The sequence below is a fragment of the Falco cherrug genome, chromosome 7 (assembly GCF_023634085.1).
Source record: "Falco cherrug isolate bFalChe1 chromosome 7, bFalChe1.pri, whole genome shotgun sequence".
In the NCBI taxonomy this organism is placed as follows: domain Eukaryota; kingdom Metazoa; phylum Chordata; class Aves; order Falconiformes; family Falconidae; genus Falco; species Falco cherrug.
The window spans coordinates 25808580-25824927 of NC_073703.1; positions in this window are offsets into that span (position 1 = coordinate 25808580).

Below are 16348 nucleotides of genomic sequence, written 5' to 3' on the forward strand. Positions count from 1 at the left end.
CAGCAGTGGTGCTCATTGCTGATGGGTCCATACTGGGGTTGAGTTGCAAGGGCTGGCGAGAGCTGTGGATATTCAGGACCTTGTGGGTGTGAGAAACAGTGATGGCTCGTTGTCACCTGGATGTTGCAATGCATCACTCTGCTGGGAAGCAATTCTGGACTCCGCCATCAACAGGTAAAGCTGAAGTGATCTTGCACATTCTGGTCCTGTTCACTGGAGCCACCAGGCAATTGTAAGCACCTTCCAAAGTGGTGGGGCAGAAAGATCACAAGATGCAACCATTTGGAAATTAAGACCTATAATGAAATGCACATGGAAAGGCCAGTTTCTTCAAACTAAGAAGAGTTCTTGAGAAGTGCAGTAATCTCCTTGACTGCTCAGCAGGGTTCAGGAGAGAGTTGGTTAACTCCCTTTTAAGCAAAGTAGAAGTTACTTGATTAATTCTCCATAAAACTATCTGAAAATCTACCTCTTAAATATCTTGACAGAGAGGCTGTTTCCAGTTTGTATCCTCTGGAGAAGGCAGGTAGCATCACAGCGTGGCTGTTTGGAAAGCTTAAACAGGTGAGGATTTGAGAAACTTCTTTCTGTGGCTCCCACTGAAACCATTAAAATGTTCAGAATATAAAGCCTAGTTTGTTTTTTCTGACTCGCTGTGCTAGGGAAAGGAGAAGCCAGGGGATTTGACTGCATGCAAAACGATCCTGGTTTTCTTTCTAAAACTACCTTTTCCAGGTTGGGACAAACACAAAGCTTGCAATGGGATTCTGTAGCAGGGCACTGTTGGGAGGGGGAGGAGAAAATAAAAGAATAAATTAGCTGTAAATTTGGTGAAATAAAAAAAGGCAGAGGGCTGCTGAATGCAAGAAAATCAGTATTGACATTAGCTAAGAACCTTCCGTTTTATGTCAGGAAGCCAATAATAACATATAAAGAGCAGGAAGCTTCAGCAAACTTCTGCCTCCTTTTGCTCTTTAGAAAATGTAGTGAACTTTATTCAACTTCTTCAAAAAGTGCCGAGGTAGCCTTCTTTCCTAGCCTGGCTGAGCAGAAGGTTGTGGTGGCTGTCCAAAAATCAACAATCTCTCAAGGCTTGACCTTTTAAAATCCAAGCCTTATTCTCCTTTATCTTCAAATTCATTTATACGTGAAAGAGCACTTGGAGTTAATCTTTTGTTTCCCCTGTTCAGGTTTATATCTAGTTATATAGGCTGCATAGGTAACTAATAATCAATAGTGCTCACAAGAGCTGTGTTGCTAAAAGAAAAGAAGCTCCACAAAGAAGAAAACCCCAAAGTATTTAGTACAATACTATCAGATCAACTAGATGCTGTTAGATACATTAACAGTGCAAAACAGGAGAGCTGTCATGTAAGCCATATGGGTCCTCTGTCTTTACAAATGAATGAAGTTTCATCTGAAACTTATGTTGCATCAAAGAGTTTGTATTTTTCCTTTTAAGCTAAAATAAAAAGAAATTTTAAAAAAATGTAGCTATTGCCTTTCCAGAATCTGTATGCTGCATCTTCTCAGGAGAATTTAGGATCATTATCTATGCTAATTAAATTTGTACAATTCATTTTGTGCATTTGACTTAACAATATCTGTGTAGCAGTGTGCCCCAGCAATATGTTATTTGACCACGTGCCATGTTCAGGTTCTGCTGCCCTGTGATAATTTATTAGAGTAACAGTGACTCTGGAGCAGAAGGGACTCCTATGTCCAGAGGTGAACTGAGTAAAAGGAGTCTTAACTGCCTCTCCAAAGCCTCCTAGAACTGGAGGTCACTTGGTTCCAGCTCTTCATCCACCGGTTGTATGCTGGTATGGCAGACATGGGTTTATGGTACCAAGTTTGTGGTCAGTCCCTTCACTGTGCTTTTATGTAGGGGGGAGAGCTGCAGCTGATATGTGTCTTGATAATCAAGACCTTGGCACCTGTTTGTGGGGTTTTTTATGGGTTTGTGTGTTTTGGTTTGGTGGGTTTTGTGTATTTTTTTCCTCTCACTGGGTCTTTCATTGATTCAAAGTAATTACAAACAGCAACTGGCTAACCAAGAATTACAAGATGTCATTTGGGGAAACTGAGGCAGGGTGTGGGTTCCCTCCCTCTTTCATGTCTGTGTCCTTTCAAAGTAATGTTGGCTCAACTCTGTTATGCTTGTGGTGTGCAGTTTTTGTGCCAGTCTAGGGTGCAAAATTCTTCCAAGAAGGGAGATGACTTTTGAGTAGACAGTGCACAAACTCAGAACACTTCAGGAAAATTTTATATACTTCAGTCCATAAGACTTTTATGTATTTCTGCTTCAGTGAATCATGACAGTCACTCTGATGTAACAAAACTGAGGCTTTAAATAGGGTAGTTGTTATTAACCAGCCTTTTTTTTTTCTTTTTTTTTTTTTTTTTTAAACTAGGAAACTGTTCTATGTTGACTCATGGTGTGGTACATGGCCCCTCAGTCCAATGTCTACTGGGCAGGTGTTAATTTCACAGATAGTTGCTGATAGTGGCATTAATTGTGCTCTCTGGGATGTTGTGCATCACCTTGGCATTCCTTCCAAACTGGCCCTTCCCAGTCAGATGGGCATGCTACAGAATAAAGTCCTGCAGTCAGTTTGTCGGACCATGCCCTTGAATTGTGGAGTAGATAAATACATGTGTCCTCTGAAAACCACCAATTGTTATACTTTCATCTTTTCAAGGCAACTCACTGAAGCCTTAGAGATGCCGATTTCATCTGCTTAAAGGATTATTATTGTTGCTCTGCTATGTAACTAATTGCTGTGGGTTAACCCCATCCAGCAGCTCAGCCCCACGCAGCCCCTCGCTCACTCCCCCCACAGCGGGATGGGGAGAGAACCAGAGGGTCAAAGTGAGAAAACTCCCGGGCTGAGGCAAAGACACTTGAAGAGGCAAAGCAGAAGCCGCGCACAGCAGCAAAGCAAACCCAGGAGTTCCCCCACCGCTGCCCAGGGCAGGCAGGTGCTCAGCCATCCCTATCATGTGTGTCAGGTGCTTGGGAAGGCAAATGCAATAGTGCCAAATTCCTGCATCCGCCGCCCCCCGCTTATATAAGGTCAGCATGATGCCATATGGTATATATGGTATGGGATAACCCTTTGGCTAGTTTGGGTTAGCTGTCTTGCTCTGTCCCTTCCCAATTCCCTGTGTGTACCCCACCCCTTTCACCGGCAGGGCCTGAGAAACTGTAAACCCCTTGACTTAGTACAGACATCACCAGCAACAACCAAACCCTCCGTGTGCTGTCAGCATGGCTCTCACACCACATCCACGCCACAGCGCTGCTCCAGCTGCTCAGAGCAAAATTAACTCCATCCCAGCTGAAACCAGGACACTAATCCTCAGATACCAGCCTCTCCCATGTGCTGAAATACCAAAGTGCTTTATTTCTGTTTCCTGAAACCCAAGAGTCTGGGGTACTCGGACAACTGTCAGACCTCACATTTCCAGGCACTGTGATCCTGTGAACTTCATCCAACTTCTTGAGGAGCTGTTGGCTCTATAGAGCGCAGTTCAGAGGCGGCTGGCATGCTCCCTTTGCTCACTCAGGGCACTTTTGCAGCAAATGGCATCTGCGTGTATGTCTTACTCCTACTCATTTCTGTAGTGTAATTTTCCTGTGAGTTAAATTGTTTTGAGCCATTTCTAGGCAGAAATTTTGTAAAACTTCTAAGTTCCGTTGTGCTGGGTTCCTGCAGTCCATCCTCCTTTCCAGCACTGTTCCCTTACACCATGAGTTGCTGGGTTCCTTAAGGTGTCTAAGTCAGGTGGCCTGAGGAGCCTACTCCTGTTTCCTATCCTACATTTCACCTCCATGTCACAGTGTATCCCCTCCGTGCCCTCTGGCTTTGACAGAAAGAAGCTCGGTGCAACAGCCTGACGTGGCCCACTGAGCTCTGGATGATCCAAGAGGATTGGGGTGCAAGGGCACGTCACAGGGCTTGTCTACAGATCAGTTTAGATGCACTCCCAGTCGTTGCAGATTTTTTTTTTTCTGTGGGTCTTGTTTTCTTTATCCTTTGTACAGGAACAGTCTTGAATTCTGGCTGTACCGGGGACTAACTGCAGTTCAGTAAAAGATTTTCCTGGGACAGTGGATAGAGGATGGCGTCCTGCTGATGGACTCCTCTTGGAGAAAAGATGAGCTCTATATACAGTAGGCTATGATTTAAAAATGATTCCTTGCAGGTACCAGCTTCTGATTCAGAGGGATCCTGAATCCCAGCACCACACAGGAGCAACTTTCAACAAAGTCTACGACAGGGTGGTGGTAACCAGCACAGCTTTTGCCAGCAGAAGACTGATCCCAGGAAGGTCTAGAAAGTGTTTTGGCTACTGCTGTAGCCTTTACAGCTTCCATCCCTTAAAGCTGCTTAATCCCCCCTACTGTGGGTTGGGGTTGGTTAACCCTACCCCCTGTTGTCAGGCATGTCAGGCTCTGGAAATAAACTATTGCGGGTTGTGGTCACAGTTCTGGAGCCAACACATGGGCAATGCGGAGATGGTGCTGCAGTAGCAGGGACCAGGCGCCCCAGCCAGCACTGGGCAGGAGCTCTGAAACCAAATCAAAATGCAACCTGATGGACCCCATGGACCTGGGCACTGACAACCTGCTCGGCTGCAAAAATCAAATTATGGGTCAACCGATCGGAGTTTCCTCTGCATCCTCTTCAGTGGGTTTGAGACGTTTCTTTGCTTTCTTACTTCTTGATGCAGTGCTGTGCTGGGGGCGAAGGTGTTGTGCCCATCTCGCGCTGCTCAACTGCTGTTACGCAACCTGTTAGGGTGCTGTTTTGTGTTGTACCAGGTGCGTTGTAGGCAAATACCTTTTGGGAAGGACTAAGTGCTTTGAGAGTAATGGGCCAATTTTATCCTTTTTTCAAGAATATTTTTTAAAATATTAAGGCTTAGCTTGAAGTGGTAATGTGAAACCTTTTCACCTTGAAAGACTTAAAGTAATAATAGACTTTTAAAAATATATTTAAAGTATAAAATGGCTTGTTTTCTATACATTTGCAGCAAGTTAAAGAATAAAATAGATGAGTAACAGAGGTTACTTATGAGTAGATAGACAGAATCCAGCAGTATTTAGCTGAAGACAGAAAACTGTAAGATCGTGTATCTTTTCATACAATTTTATTCTATATTAATTACTAATTTTTAATGGCCTATTGTAGTAAATCATATTCTCACATACTGGTATGAATTGAAAGTAAATTAAAAGTTCCATAAAGAAAAAATACTAAAACAGTTCAGAGATCTTATTCCAGTTCTGTGTGGCTCCTCCTTTCTCTAACTTGTGATTTCCCTCCCCCCCCCCCCCCCCCCAAATGATTTGAATTTCCAAATCCCTTTAATTTCACTGTAAATTACAATCTGTAGTTACATTTTTCATCTTGAAAGGATTTTTTGGGGAATGATTTCCTTCACAGTGTAAGAAAGGAAAGCAACAAAATAGACTACTGCACCCTCTGTTTCTCTCTTAATCTCCAAAAGCTCAATTACTAATGAATCTGAAAGTTCAGTATAAAAAGTAAACATAAATTTATTATTTCACATTTGGAGATGGATTTTCTTTGCTTACAACTTAATACATAATTCCTAAGGCTAGGTTTTTAACTATTTTTTTGTTGTTGTTGTTACTACTACTTAATATTATTATGTAATTAAGGGAGAACTAAAATTGTAAAAGCCTTTGAATTTATTAAACTTTGATATTTAAGGTCCTTTAATGTCGAAAGGTCTCTAACAGATTAGGAAATGCAATGATGTAGCTGGTTGTGCAGCATTTTATGGTTTAAACTAAAGATCTGAATTAGAGTTTGAAAATGGCAAAGAACTTTAGGGCTGGTGCTGGAGATGGAGTGACTGCTGGTCCCGGCGCCCGCGTGGGGCTGGCTGGGGTCTGTGCTGGGAACAGCGCTGAGCACACAGGGCTGTTCCAGTCGCTGCTGAGCCAAGGGCTTTGCTGCGCCTCAGCCCACCCCACCAGCGAGCAGGCTGGGGGGCACCAGGAGCTGGCAGGGGACACGGCCGGGACAGCTGACCCCAGCTGGCCCCAGGGACGGCCCCGACCATACGGCGTCACGCTCAGCATGTAAAGCTGGGGAAGCAGAAGGAAGGGGGGGCGCTGGCAGGGATGGCGTTTGTCTGCCCAAGCCCCCGTCACCCTGATGGAGCCCGGCTGCCCTGGGGATGGCTGAGCACCTGCCTGCCCTGGGCAGCGGTGGGGGAACTCCTGGGTTTGCTTTGCTGCTGTGCGCGGCTTCTGCTTTGCCTCTTCAAGTGTCTTTGTCTCAGCCCGGGAGTTTTCTCACTTTGACCCTCTGGTTCTCTCCCCATCCCGCTGTGGGGGGAGTGAGCAAGCGGCTGCGTGGGGCTGAGCTGCTGGATGGGGTTAAGCCATGACAGTGCTGCATTGCCCAGTTTGTCGTTCTGTAGTGTTGCTGTGGACTCTTTCTAGCGGGGCTATTTTTGGTGCATGTAAAAGTGAATGTACCTTACTGAAAATGTTTTTTGGGTTTTTTTATTAAACACGTTCCTCTTATTCACTTCTGGTGAAGGAAGCGATGCTTTTTGGAGTAGTATGTGTGTAGTAGAGTTTTTCTGAGGGAAATGCCATTAGTGGAGAGATTTGTTGGTGTTCAAGCCCTACCTTTCTTTGCAGCCGCTGTTCTGATTTTTTTTAAAGTGAGGTTTACAAGTTTGATCAATACATTAGAAGGACTATACATCCATAAATGTACATTGGGACTTCAACTTCTGAAAGTGAACAGCTTTTGCTATTTTTTGTTATCTTTCATGGACATCTTAAATGTAGTCCATGAACAAGGGATGTAGAATTTTACAGAGTAGTGCTGGAACTCAAAGTACTATTGCCCCCTGTCTTTGAAGGTTGTGTTGTCTTGTGCTTTTTTTTTTATCCTGATTGCACGTATCACAAGTCTCTTTCAACTAATGGACCAAATCTATCCAATATGTGCTAAGATACAAAAGGAAGGAAAGAGCTAAAAGCAGACGGAAGGACGCAGCTTGCAGCTGCCATGCCCAGTTCTCAAGCTGTTGCTGAGTTTTTCTTACTGAGGATGTGCAAGTCAATTAGGCCATTTCTGACCTTCAAAAATTAATTTCTGAACTTCTAAATCCTCAGTTTCTCCAAAAGTACGGTATTACTGTGAAATACTTTTTATTTTGTAACTCAGTAGGAAGTGGAAAGCAAAGTATGGATCATCACCCCTCCAAGGCTCTGATAGTCTAGTCCCTTATTGTGTTTCTTAGTCTTTTAAAATGGGCTGAATAGGATGTACAAATTATTTCATTAAATCCTTGGGGTGTTTGTTGTTTAGACCATTTACTGGCACAATGCCATATATTTCTAAGGCCCTTCTCAATGGCCTTTATAAACTTGTTACGCTCAACCTCAAGGAAATGAATCATATAAACATAAACCAAATCTTGTTGTTAATGCAGCTGAAATCTTCACAGCTTAATGCAAGAATTGGTAGTACTCCAGATATTACAGAAAGATAACTGTGCAGATAAAGTTTCCACAATGATGCAGTTAAAACTGTTAAGCATGCTTAGTTTCTACCCTTTTTTGTGGTGGTTTACTCAACACCTCTTGGTTCTGCCTTCAGGGTTTTGCCCTGGGGTGTTATGGTGAGTGTCAGCACCAGGGGTCCTTTGCCAGGAGGAACACAGTGTCCATGCTGGTGGCTGCTTCTTCCTCACACCAGAACCCACCTGGTCACTTCTGTGGGTCTGCTAACACACCTTTGTAGCTATCCCTGCACGTGTTAAGGAGTGGAACTAGGTGATCTTTAAGATCCCTTCCAACCCAAACCATTCTACCATTTCTTTCTTCATGAGTCTTCAGCTCCGTGTCGCATCCTGACTTACGATATATGGTGGCTCTTAGGAAAGTTAATGAAAGCAAAGAAACTGTTTCTTTTGCCCTGAAAACCAGCTTTATCTAGCTTTAGCTTGGCATTTCTTTAACTGACCATGGGTGGATGGATTGTATAGCTGTGGGGTCTCCTGTGCATTTTCTATCTTCTTCTATCCCCTCAGGCCTGTACCACCCTCATGCCTTGTCCCAGGTCCTTGCTTCTCGCTGCTTTTCTGCTGTTGTACCACATCTGCATTTCTCTATGCTGCATCTATGTTTTGGTTGTAAATATTCATTGTACATAGAATAACTACTTTTTATTACTATCCATTGTACATAGAATAACTACTTTTTATTACTATCCATATAAATCTATGACTGTACCATACAGAGTAAAAGCAGATTGACCCATGGATACCTGATCAGCTAGTTTAACAGCAGTCTTTCTAAGTACAAATATCTATCTCTCTATCTATCTCTATATCTGCAAGCAGGTCAAGACAAGGTCAGGTAAAGCAGCCTAATGGTGCATGCAGAGACTTTTGCAGACCCAGTACTAAGCTTGTAGAGAGGCTGTATCAAAGGGCTACGCGGTTAAAAAACCATGTGTCTCATGCCCCAAAGAGATGGGATGTGCCACAGCTGTCCAGTAGCTCTTCCAGGTCCTTGGGACGATTTCAACGCATCTCTGATCTGTTTGCAGAGAAATGATGTCTCGAAGTTTTCTTTCCCAGTACTTTACTAAACCAAACTAATGTATTCATAGGATAAATGTTCCATGACCAAGTCAATATACAGTATAAATAAATTATATCAAGATATTCCTACTTGTACTACTCATGTTCTCTTTAGCATTGGAAACCAGGCACAACAGAATAGTTTTCTTAGCCAGTCAGGCTGGTAAGGATACAGATGTGCTAAGACAGGCCAAGTATGCAGCGAAGTCTTTGCACATCTGTCACTGTAATGCATCTTCACATGTTCTCGCAGCTTAAAACAATTGGACTAAGATGGGATTGGATTCCAGCAGCACAGCCTGTAAGCCAGGTTTTGACAGAAGTCTCCCCTCTTGTTTTCTCTTTTAGAATGAGGCTCTGGCCATACTGTATCTGTTTCACCTTTTGACTATTTACCTTGGTCTTTTGAAGTTTGGGGTCAATTGCGAGTGAAATCCTCCTGGCTGTGCTGGTCTGCACCCCCAGAGCCTCCATCCCTTGACTGGTGCAGATGCTGGGAGGCTGTGCTTAGCTGTGGGAAAGTTAGGGTCTCCCAGATGTAACCAGAAAATGAAACCAGGTTTATCTTTCCTTATAAAAAAAGTTGTTGAATAAATAACTGTGCATGAAGTGGAACTCTCTTTGGAGACAGCTGGCCACCGCGTCAGGAGGGAACACAGTATCAAGAAAAGATGAGGCTCCCTTACAGTGGAAGGAGATGCTTGGGGCTGGGGGGGAATCTTCTATTTAATGCAAATACTGTGATTCACATACCAAACCTATCACTTATTGACTGAGGGGGCACTAGCGTGCCATGTCAAAATCAAATTTTGTTCGTTGGCTTGAGTGCACTTTCCTGTGGAAAAGTGCCCTAATTACCCATGGAGGGCCTTCTATAGTTCCAGCAAGGACAAACGAGAGATTGCATTGGCCAGCCTGCGCAAATGGTCATCCAGTATACTGTGTGGTTTGCGCTCAGGTTATTTTAGTCAACGGCTGTGGCTAGATTTTGGATCAAAGATAAAACAGAGAGTAGCGTGGGGCAGAGGAATGGGTAATGAAGTGAGGGAGACCCAAAGTTGGTCACTGGTGTATGAATATGCCTGGAATCTGAAAGGTTCTCTGAGGGATGTTTTTGCTGTATATTAATCCATGGTTGTAAGCCAAAGTTTGGTGCCTAACTTACCTTTTACACAGCTGTTCCCATGCTGTAACCCCAGTGGTCTCTGGCTTAACTTTGTTTAACGCCTGATGTAAGACTCCCCCTGTGGTTAATGGGGAGCACAGGATAATGGGGTGATCCTTCTGGCATTTCCAAAACACCTCCTTTGTGGCAGAATCACCCTTTGGAAGGGCTGATGGTGGGTCCTTAGGATGTGGGCACCACCCTTCAGAGCATCTAACCCACGAAGGGAGTTCAAGTTAAAAAAAGCCACCTTGAGTTAGATGCACAACATTTTTACAGTTGAGGTTGAGAAGTCTTGTTCACTTCCCAAAAATTCTTGCAGTGGTGGCTCTGCATGTGCAGCTCCTATCTGGAGACGGTCAGGTCTAGCTCAAAGGTACTATACGAAGTGCTCTTCTTTACTAGGAGGTCCTCAAGTGTGGAGAAGAAATGCAGGAATCCTACAATTTCATGTGGATTTGTACTTTTATTAAGTAAAAATTGTTACTGTGTTCACCTGGGCTGGATTGAGTAGTACGAGAGGCTTGGTAGTATTCTGCAAAATGGGTTGAAAACAATGTTTATGAAGAGGTTAGGAGCAGGATCCTTCCTGGTTTGGGTTTTCTGGCATCAAGATTTATAATAAATAGTTTGACTTTATGCATTATTTTATTTTTATTTTTCTTTCCGAAGTTGATTATGGCCAAGGGAAGGATTTCCGAACAGTAGCTAATGATGTCTCCTGAGCCAAGCTGAGGCATAATGTAACTTCACTGCCTTTGATGGGATTATAGCGAACAATGCAGTTGCCTTCTCTGCTGTGGGAATGCAGTATGGTATAAATATGTGAGCAGGGTGAACAAAGGGAGCTTAGGAGGTGTGTTAATGAACAGGAACGATAGCATTATACAAAACTAAGGTTATAGCTGCTGCAACTGAGAGTGCTGACATGTCTTGTGTCCGTGCTAGACATGCAGATTGATTTGAAGCATAAACCAACTGTTCACACTAAACAGTGTTGTTTATCACCCACTGATTTCACCCCAGCCAGCAGTCAATCTTTTTGCACAGTGATGCTGGGGAAGGGAGGGAAGCTGAATTTTGCAAAGTTGTTTTGTTTTTTGTTTTCTTTCTCTTTCAACTAATTGCATACAGTGCTGCTGCAGTTGGTTTATGGAAAATGCTTTAGGAGAAAATTGCTGTAATGATAGAAAACCATTAGGAAATGGCTCTTGTAATAGCTTTCCATGGGAATTTACAGGTATATTTAAAGGCTGCTGGGTTCTGGGTAGTTAGAAAGCTTTCTGAGTGGGGAGTCTTGCAGTCGTTAATTTAGTGCCTAGACTCTGGGCTGAGCCTGCACTGATCCCATTTGTAATCCAAGAGTTTTAGTAGTGTTGGATACCTGTGGGAGAAACCTCCTTCAGTAGATGGTCAAGAAGGCAAGAGAGACAGACTCTATTAAGAAAAATAAAAATAAAATCAGTACTTTGGTGACAAAGCAGTAAAGAAAACAAAAGATTGCGGACACCCTTGCTCTTGTTATAAACACAGCAGAAGTCGATTTGGGGCTGGGAATAGTGGATTCTGGAGCCATGGTTCAAAGGTGCAATAAGCCTGGCTTTAGTGTTTGTACTACTTCATGTGGAGGACCTCAGCTGTGTGGGGGTATGCAGTGGACCCGTATAATTTCACTGCCACTTTGAATATTTTTTTTTTTCCCTGACTGTTACAAGCTATGTGCAGAGTCAGACATTGCATCTCCACCTGCAGCAATTTTTAGACCCAGCATGAAAGCGTAAGCCTTGCAAAAAACCCTCCATTTTTGCACTCTGGCTAATTCTGCAGAATTATGACCATATGGTCACACCTCAGACAAGTTGAGTTTGTGTCAATAGAAGACCTAGAAAAAACACCATAGTAGTCTTAATGGTCATGGGACCTCAGCCTCAGAATAACAGTTCCACTGAAATATGGACAAGGGACAAAAATAGTAAAAGAAGGCTCCTTTTTCCTCACATCCCACCTCTTGCAAGCTACTTGTGCTCCTACAAAGGCTAATTTCATAGAATGATTACAAAATGGCTTGGGTTGGAAGGGCCCTTAAAGACCACATCATTCCAACCCCCCTGCCATGGGACATTGAGCCATTGACCACAAATCTGTATTCCCTCTGTTTTTGCTATTGTTATGCATCCCCTTCCAATTGTGCTGGATTCACTTCAAGTAATACCTGAAGGAGCTGATTCCAAGCTCTGCTGCACTATTGTTACATGAGTATATCTGAAAGCTTGTCTACCTTCTCCAGCTATGTTAGTTGATGAAATTTGAGTTTTTATCTCTTTTAAGCCCATGCAAAATTAATCAGTTGCCTAGCTGGAAAACAAATTGGTGACCTGAGAAAGGGACAGTGTCAGAAACTCTGTTTATGTTTTGCAACTGATAGAGTTGGTCTAAAAAAATACAATATTTTAATATATAAATACGGGTGTTTCTATGTTTATTGGTTTTCACAGTTACAACAATACAAATGCATTTTACCACTACCGTAGAGAGGTCCCTCACTCTGCATTCATTAACTTTTCTGCTTGCCCATGGTCAGGATGGGTATGGACCTTGCTACCATACTTCTGTAAGAGGATAGAGCTGCCTGTACCTTCCCTGCCATCCTCCTGTCCTCTCGCAATAAACCCAAGTAAGCCAGAGCTTTCACAGTGGTTTTATTGCTGAATTGAAGGCCTATAAGGTACAGCCATTTAAAAGAAATTTCTGATTTATTTTTTAAATTTTATTTCTGTCATAACTTACATCCAGGTACTGGAGCAACTATTGCTGGCCAACTGAGCATGTTGTAAGTTATACCGAGGTGAAAGTTGTCTAGCGTAATGCAAGTTAAGGTTAATTTCCTTGCTGTAGCTACTACAGCAAAGAAGATGATAGTAATTAGAACAGTCTTAAAAAGCAATTTAAACTTGTAAGTGTTCTTTAATCAACAGTAATGAGGTTAGGGAGGGGGAAAAAAAAAACCCAAACCAACAACAAAAACCAGTCCTCACTATGTGTTCTGTCTAGTTTGGGGGGGCGGGAGTTGCTCCTTAACATGTTTGTGGTTGCTGTACTGCAACCTTTGTGTCAGTGCAAGGGCAGAGGAAGGCAAGTCCTTGCCCCTAGTGTGAACAAGATGAAACATCTCAGTTGTGGACATTGTACTTGTATCTGGGAAACATGAAGTCTGCATGCTGGGAAGTAAGCCACTGCCCAGGCAGTGCTGCAGAGAGTCTTTCAGAGTGAAGGGAGCCTGTATGTGGCTTCTCTTCTGCAGAAGCGAAAGGGGAGATACCAGGAATGAGCAAGATCTTTCTAGCTCTTGGACAGAAGGTATCTTGAGAGAAAGCAGTTAGCTATGCTGGACCTTGTGAGTGACAATGAGACCTTCAGAGGAAAGCCTGGGAAGTGTGGAAGAAGGCTAGATCGAGATGGAACAGCAACATTAATGGTGTTTATATTAAAGCCATCTAGATTAGCTGATGGCAGGCACTACCTGCAAACATAAGCTACATTTCAGCAAGTCCAGGTTCTTAGCTGAGCTTGATCTCCCTGCTAAGTCTGTGATTCAGTGTGGATGTGCAGGTGTCTGTGGGCAGCAAACAACATTAGGGCTTCTGGGAATGGCACGGAGGGATGCTTCAGCTCAGCTCACCCCAGCTCATCTGGAAAACTGTAACATCCCAGAACTGTAAAGTCAGGAATGATCAGCTCTGCTGGGTTGGTCAGAGCTGCGTTACAGTAACTGCTGTGTCACGGGTGCTGTTATAAACCAAGGACTAAGAACGTTCCTGGTTTGGGGAGTTTTTAAAGTATGTTTGTGCCTGACAGATGTCCAACTCTAGAGCTGGTTTCAAATCCTTGTAAAAGCTAAGCTGCCAAGAATGTAAAATAAATGAATAAAATGTTGCAGTGTTTTTGGGGGACCAATTTTATTTTTCTTTTTTTAGGCAAGTTTATTTTTTATGTAAACTTCCAAAATACATGTCCAGACTTTCAGAAGAAATTAGTGGCTTGGATGCTCGTGAATGTCTAGTTCTAACTTCTCCTTGAATGTGAAGTAGGATGTCAGTATTATGAGTATTTTTAACCTCCTTATGGGTAATTAAAGTGTTTTTACAAGCTTCAGTTATTTTGAATTCTTTCACTACTGGAACATTCTTAAAAGCTTCAGCATGTTTCTCCTTGTGCTTGCTGCTCTGTTGCTTTGAATCACATTCAAACGTCTTCTGTATTTATGGGACTCGGTTTGACATGAAAACTTTGTTCTTACAGGGTAGCACTTCCCCTCCCTGTTTTGAGATTGGGTTTTGGTTGGTATTTTTGGTTTGTTTGTTTTATGTCTTTACACCAAAAGTTTGCTATTTGGGATACGCAAGTTTTTTAGCTCAGTTTTACTACTGTCCTTGATCAGATATTGAAATACAACATACAGTACTGAAATACTTGAAATTATTGTCATAATTTCATTTCTGTAACTTTACATAAGCACTAAAGTAAAGCTTCTTCTGTGCTGAACTCAGCATCTTCATCTTCGTAAAATAACACGTGAAAAAAAGTACTTTGGGTTGGGTGAAATTCTGAGCTCAGATGTTCAGTCTGATATACTGAAGAGCATAAGGAACCACAAGACAGATGGTCTTATACTTTTCTTGCCAAGATCACCCAGCCATCAGGAGACACAGGATTAGGGTTTTTTTTTGCCAAAAAAAGAGATTATTTTTTAATGTAGTCTTATAAAAAACAAAAGGTTTGGAACACTATCATGTGGTGATTATGTATCTATTAATGAGGAAGAAAATGAAAAACAAGAGTGCTCCTGAGATCCTGTAAAACGCTTTGTGATGAAATATAAGCCAAAGACAGCCCAGTCATGGTAATAAAAACAATAAAAGATACATGGAAATGAGGACAGTAAAAAGTTTGAATGAATTTAATTTTGCAAATCATTGTACTGTTAAGAAAAAAGAATGTAAATGAGAAATGAATGGCTGTATAGTAAGAGAATATAAGGGAAAATGAGAAAGGGAACTTGGAGGCTGGATGATAAACTCACTCCATATTAATGATGGGAACAAATGCCTAACTGTCTTTCAAAGCCTATGATGTGCCATTACAGCAATCAAGCATGAACAATATTTAGCATCCAGCAACTGTTGTCAATTTTTCATATTCCTGGGTATTTCTGACAATCGTTTTGCCAGAGGCAGGAAATTGTTCATTGGCAAACATTAATCAGAAATGTGTAGTCGAAGCTGAACTATCATGTTGGGATTTGGAGGGTAGGGTGTGTTGACTGTGCTGCTAATGAGCTGTTAGTGATTACTGAGGACATGAGTTGAAGGCTGTTTCAGTCCTTGGACCCTGGTGACGTTTGGTGTGCGTTGCCTCAACCAGGATTTTGAAGGATGTGGCTCCTGTCACATGCCACACTTACAGTGAAACATCCCACTTGGAATGGCATTGCCACTGTTACCAGTGAGCTCAGGGCTGTTGTGGGAACATGGGCTGATGCCCTTGTCCCTATGATGGGAGAGAGCGTCCCAGGAGCTCAGAGCCTGGAGCTGGGAGTAGAAGGTCTTGGCTAAGGCAGGAGTTACCTGTTCCTCAGATGGCTTGAGAGGAGTCATAGGTTATTTGACATATGGATTTAGGGGCAGGATCTTAAATTCCATACTTTAACAGGAATGACTGCTGTTATTCTCTAGCTTGTGAAACACGACAACATGAGTGCACACCATTCTCTGTTTCATCTGCTTTTCCTGAAGTGCCAGCTACCATGAAGCTTGGTGCCTACCTCCTTCCACTAATGACTTCCTGAAGTTCATCAGGGTTCATCCTTCACCATGTTAGTTTTCATTGAATGGCAAAACTCAGTCGTGCTCAGTATCTGATCCTGGCGTCCTCGCTCAGTCCAAGGAATGTGGTCCTGCAGTCTGGTCTCATTGGAGGAAAGTAGTTAACGTCTTCTAAATATAGACACTGTCACTCCAATAGTATTTTTACAAGCATTAGATTTCCTTGTCAATAAAACATGATTAGGTTGGTTTGAAGTGGCTACCTGGAACATGCAGAGCGCTGCTTCTCCCTCAGCTTCTTGCCTTGCCCTAGTGGGGGCTGGGCAGCCTGTGCTGCTGTGGGCAGTGTGGGAGACCATGCACGAACCAGCTCATCTTGCCTGTGATGCTGCTTGTGTAGTCAACGTAGTCAGCTGTGCTGTTCATGCCATAGCTGTTGCTTGCTGGAACAACATGAAGAGTGCAGGTCCTCAGAGAAGCCCTCCCAGACTGTGGGAAGCAGAGCCAGTCTTGGCTGGGTTGGGATTCAGCAACATTTTTTGTCTGGTTGTGCTTTTGTAGACTTCATATCATCCTCTTCCCTGGCTGCGGAGCCGTGATCTTGCTGGGCTTTGCCCAGCCAGGAGCTGTTGGGTGCCCCTCACCATCTTGGTGGTCCATGTCTGGACCTCTTCCCCTGTGGAGGAGAGCTTTGAGCAGCACCCAGATCTCGAAT